Raw genomic sequence first — 6422 nt, 5'->3', positions numbered from 1 at the left:
CCAGAGGACATGCTTTCATGCTGATGACACTCGTTAAAAAAATGTGTTAATTAAATTTGTGACTGAACTCCTTGGGGGAGAATGGTATGTCTTCTTCTCTGTTTTACCCACATTCTGCCATATATTTCATGTTATAGCAGTCTCAGATGATGACCTAGCATGTTGTTCGTTTTAAGAACACTTTTACTGCAGATTTGATAAAACCCAAAGAAGGTACCAATGTGAGATTTCTAAAGATAGCTACAGCACTCAACCCAAGGTTGAAGAATCTGAAGTGCCTTCCAAAATCTGAGAGGGACAACACATGGAGCATGCTTTCAGAAGTCTTAAAAGAGCAACACCCCGATGCAAAAACTACAGAACCCGAACCACCAAAAAAGAAAATCAAACTTCTCCTGGTGGTATCTACTCAGATGGTGAAAATGACCATGCGCAGGTCCTCACTGCTTTGGATCATTATCGAGCAGAACCCGTCATCAGTATGGATGTATGTCCTCTGGAATGGTGGTCAAAGCATGAAGGCACATATGAATCTTTAGCATACCTGGCATGTAAATATCTTGCAACGCCAACTACAACAGCGCTATTTGTAAGTTTAACTTTCATGATAAAGGGATTGTACTACAGTACTTGTATGAGTACTTGGATGAAGTATTGAAAAATACTATTTCTTTTGGTTTTTTACAGTGCAAATATCTGTTATAAAAATACAAAAAATATAAACTGAGCACTGTACACTTTGTATTTTGTGTTGTAACTGAAATCAATATATTTGAAAATGTAGAAAACATCCAAAAATATTTAAATAAATGGTATTGTTTAACAGCACCATTAATCGCGATTATTTTTTTTAATTTCTTGACAGCCCTACTTCCTAAACAAACAAAGGATCCCCAAACTGTTTGGCTTCCATTAGCCCCAAAGGACATAAAAACTTGCTTATTGTAGAAGATTTGATTATAGAGGCTTTATTATCGAAACTTTTCATGGGTGTTTCTCTTGGTTTTAAAGAAATGGGATTGGAGTTTAACAACGGCAACAATGATAGCTCCAGCCCATCTCCATTAACGTCTTCACTTTCCCCCCAAAAGAATAATTATCTTTAACACCATCTAAGAGACTGTCAGGTACGGGGGTTCCACCTAAAATCTCTCTCTAACTAAAGGGAAAGGTGTTGTGTATTTGGTTGTCGTGGTAATAGAATCTTGTGTTGCTATGGCAACTGAGTTAGATTATTAGGGAATAGCCCAGCCTGTTTGGCTGGCTGCTGGTTAGTGCTGTGTGTAGCAATAAATGGCTGCTCCAAGGTTTACAGCTCTCTGTGTCTCCAGTGATATCTTCCTAAAACTGTTGCCCCCAAGGATATAACAACGTGGTGAGGAGGATGGGATATCTGTGCTGCCCCAGCAACAGAAGGAAGTAGAAGCTAAGGTACAAAAACAAACAAACAAACTTTGTTTGCTGCTGGAAGGGGGTGAGAACTGGCTTGTTTGCTCTGTCTGTGCAAACAAACTAAAATCATGGCTACACTTACAGGACCACTGGAACCTTTTGAGGAGACTATAGTGCAATGGCATGTATATACTGAGCGTTTTGAGCTTTTTGTTATTGCAAATGACATTACAGAAGAGAAGAAGGTGCCAATATTCTTAAGTGTTGTAGGGGCTAAGACCTACTCCCCGCTACGCAGCTTACTACACCCTGTTAAGCCAGACACTAAATCTTACAGTGACATTGTGGAAATCCTGGTGTCCCATTTTTCTCCAAAACCACTGGTAATTGCTGAAAGATATAGGTTCCACAAAAGAGACCAGAAAGAAGATGAAACAGTTCTACAATTTGTAGCAACTTTGAGGAAGCTTGCAGAACACTGTGAATTTAAGGAGATGTTAAATGATGCCCTATGTGACAGTTTAGTGTGTGGCCTGCACAGTGAAGCTATACGGAAGCGCCTATTGACAGAGGCTCAGCTTACCTTACAGAAGGCCATTAATATTGCTGTCTCCATGGAACTGGCTACAAAGGAGGCACAATCCATCGGTGCATCCCCTAGGGTGCATAAGGTGTCACAAGAACCTACCCACAAAACTGTGGGGAGTCAGGAATGTTACCGCTGTGGTAAGCCGGGTCACCCTGCATCAGAATGCTGGTGTAAGGACCTAGTGTGTTGACACTGTGGCAAAAAGGGACACATTGAGTGTGCCTGTAAACAAAAGAAAAAGAGACCTGTGGTCTGGCCGACCAAAAAGGGAAATCTGCATACCCTAGAGCTGATCCAGGATGACCAAGGAGATACCTCCTCACAAGAAGAAGAGCCACTCCACGTTTTGTCTTTGGCAGTGGGCTCACATGAATACTGGGTAACCCTGTTGTTGGATGGCAAACGTATACACATGGAACTGGACACTGGTGCAGCCGTTTCGCTGGTCTCAGAGACTGTGTATAAAGAAAAGCTACAGCATCTTCCGCTTAAAGCAACAAAAACAGTGCTGAAGACATATATGGGAGAAGCTGTGCCCATGTTGGGCACTACTGATGTTAAGGTGGAGCTCAATGGACAGGCTGCTAAATTGCCACTGTTTGTGGTGAGAGGTAATTACCCAGCCTTAATGGGTATGTCTTGGCTTAGGAAGATCCAGCTGAATTGGGCAGAAGTGCACCGAGTGACTAAAGAAGAAACCGGTCTGACCACTATACTAAGGAAACATGCTGCTGTTTTTGGAGAGGATCTGGGAAGTATGAAGGGAATCACTGTGACACTGAACATTAAACCTGACAATCAACCAAAATATCTGAAAGCCACAACTGTGCCATATGCCATCAGGCTGAAAGTTGAAGCGGTCTGGAGCGCCTGGTCACAAATGGAGTCCTAATACTAGTTACCCGTAGCCCATGGGCAACTCCTATTGTTCCAATAGTGAAGAAAGATGGCTCCCTCCAGATTTGCGGTGATTTTAAATTCACTGTCAACCCAGTGTTATGTGCAGAGCAATACCCACTTCCCCGCATCGATGACCTCTTTGCAGGCCTGGCTGGGGGACAAAAGTTCAGTAAGATTGATCTGAGTCAAGCGTATTTACAGATGCACGTTGATGAAAAGTCCCAAAAGCTGTTGACTATTGTGACGCATAAGGGGCTTTATCGATACTGTCGCCTACCCTTCGGAATAACATCTGCTCCCGCCCTGTTCCAGAGGGCTATGGACAAGATCTTGTGTGGCTTGCCAGGAGTCCAGTGCTATCTGGATAACATTCTGGTCACTGGAAGGAATCAGGAGGATCACTTAAAGAATTTAGAGGCTACCCTACAAAGACTGGAAGAGTATGGACTGCGAGTCCGCAAAGAAAAGTGTGAATTCTTCCAGCCCTCTGTTGAATATTTGAGACACATCATTGATGCTACAGGTCTTCGTAAGGCCCCTGCCAAAGTTAAGGCTATTGTGGAGGCTCCCCCTCCTCAAAATGTTAGCCAGCTTCGCTCGTTTCTAGCACTATTGAACTATTATGGAAAGTTTATCTCACAGTTAGCCACACTGCTAAAACCACTTCACGAACATCTTGGGCAGAACAAGGCCTGGAAGTGGACTGAAGCCTGTGATGTTGCATTTAACAAAGCTAAGGATGCATTGCTAAATTCTGAAGTTCTGACGCACTTTGATCCATCCTTACCCCTACAGTTGGCTGCGATGCGTCCCCTTATGGAGTGGGAGCAGTTGTGTCACACATTATGCCTTCAGGAGAAGAGAGACCTATTGCTTTTCCTTCACGCACTCTAAGCAAAGCAGAAACTAACTATGCCCAAATCGAATGCGAGGCATTGGGAATCATTTTTGGAATTCGGAAGTTTCATCAGTACCTGTTTGGATGGAAGTTTACTCTTCTCACAGACCATCGAACCCCTGACTTCAATTTTTGGACCCCACACAGGCATTCCTCCATTAGCCGCTAGTCGTATGCAATGGTGGGCATAGTTGCTTTCTGCGCACACATGTGAAATCAAATATCGGAAATCCACTCTGCACGGCAAAGCGGATGGTCTCTCAAGGCTGCCTTTTCCAGTCAACCGTCGAGATAGTGCCCAGAAGGAAATCTTTTACTTTGAACAGGTAGAGAATACACCCATCGCCGCTATTCTGGTAAAGAAGGCAACTCGAGTTGACCCGGTATTGTCCCAGGTTATGGACCTGGTGATGCATGGAACATCTCGGCGAACCTCTCTGGTCTCACCCGACCTTGTTACCTACATGTCCAGGAGGACGGAGTTATCAATCTAATCTGGTTGTTTGTTGTGGGGGAGACGTGTCATTATCCCACCAACACTGAGATCACAGATGTTAGAACAGCTCCATTCTGGTCACTGTGGACAGGGCCGGCTCCAAGCACCAGGCAACCAAGCACATGCTTGGGGCGGCACCTGGTAAGGGGCGGCCAATCTTGTGGTCGCGGGGAGGGGGGGGCAGCGCGGCGTGGCATTCTGAGGATGGAAGAGTTCACACCCAGCGCTCTGCCACGACCACACAGGCCACGTTAAAGCACTGCCATGGCAGAGCTTTAGAATTGCTAGTATAGACTAGCCCTTAGAATGGTTTGTTTGCCATGGTACTAAGCAACGTCTCTATACCAAACCCCAAACCTGGTTTAAAACTGTTTAATATTGGACAGTGACAGAGTCATGCTAACACTTTTGGGGCTTTTGGCCCATTTATTCCATCTAAATTAATATGTCAATGCACCTCAGCTAACTGAATCCATTCAGCTCCCCCCTCCACCACAATGCACCCTGGCAACCACATGCAATTCATCTCTCCCACACCAAACACATGCCAGAGTCCAAAAGCAATTCAGCTGCCTCCTCTCACAAGGCTCACCAGTGACCAAAAAACAAATCAGTGCCCTTCACCTGGTTCCTCCCCAACTCAGCTTGGTGAAAAAATAAAAATTCAACTCTTTCCTCCGCCCATCAAACTCCCCACCCCAGCAACCCAAACTGATTTAATTCCCTTACAACAACAGCCAAAACCAAAGCAATTTCCCACATGCCCAACATGTCCTAGCAACTAAACTCATTTCAGCTCCCAGCCCTACCCTACACTCTGGAGTAAAAAAAACCAATGCCATTGCCTCTCCCAGCACCCACACCCAATTCATCACCAAAACAGCCAAAACTAATTCAACTTCCCCTCCCACCAAAAAATCACTCCTACAAAAAGCAATTCATCTAACTCCCCCAAACTCACCCCAATCACAAAAAGGAAATTCATTTTCCCTCTTGTAGCCCATAGAACTACCTTTAGCATTTATTTTATTTAGCAGTAACACAAGGAACCTATAGGCCTCTACCCTACAAGACATTGGCTTCAGCAGTTAGCATACGGCTTGAAGCCTTCGAACTCTGGCCCAAATAAATGGCCTAACGGTAGCCCTTAAGTTTTGGGGAACTGGGAACAGAGTTTTAAGGGAGAAGTCTGTCCATAACAACACCAGCAAACCACATGAACATGAGCCAACACCAGCTTTTCAATATCTTAGGCTAGAACATCTGCAGAAGTCTGACTACAAGAGTGCCATGGCAACGAATTGATGTATATTACAATAAACTGAGATTATTAATAGACTAACCTAGAGGAGAAGGGCAACCCAACATGAGCAGGGCAAGGAAATTCAAATAAGGAAGAGGCAAGAAACCCCTACTGAATATGCATCGGACATAGTGGCGTCAGCATAACGTATTATAAAAGTTGTTACCCAGCCTGCCTGCAGGAGGAAAGAAAGATGTAACTCTTGGGAGATACCAGGATGATGGCCACTGGTGATGATAAGGAAGGTGATGGCTAACATATCAGGTTGTTCTCCAAAGGATTGTGTGAGTATCTGGATGTTCAGATGTACATTCTGTATCAGCTCTATCTACCTTGCTGGGTTAGAGTGTTTGTGACTTTGCTAAATGTATTAACTATTGTAAATGCAGAAGGGTTCCTAAAATGTAAGTGTTGCAACTGTGCACATCAGAGTTCCCAACTAAATAGTAATTTTAATAATACTAGGACTGAGCTTGGGACAAGAACCTATCAAACCTCAGACAGATAACTGGGAATTCTTAAGTAATCAATATAATTAAAATAAGATTCATAGATTGGGCCAAACCCCTCTCCCTACTTCTAACCAGTGATCAAAATCAATTTAACTCTGCACTCAATGCACCCCCATAACACAAACTAATTATTTGGCTTCCTCTCCCAAAGCATCCTGATAATGAAAACCACACTGCTTTAATTAAAAAGAAGAGACTAGGTGGTATTATCCCCATTCTATCCCTGATGCAGGGTTGTTAAGTAACTTTGGCAAGTCACAGACAACTAGGAGCATAACTACAATGGGAAACTAGCTCTCCTGATTCTCAATCTCCCCTTCTAAACCCCTCTA

Source organism: Chrysemys picta, chromosome 7 (assembly GCF_011386835.1).
Source record: "Chrysemys picta bellii isolate R12L10 chromosome 7, ASM1138683v2, whole genome shotgun sequence".
Lineage (NCBI taxonomy): Eukaryota > Metazoa > Chordata > Testudines > Emydidae > Chrysemys > Chrysemys picta.
This window is presented reverse-complemented; position numbering follows the sequence as displayed.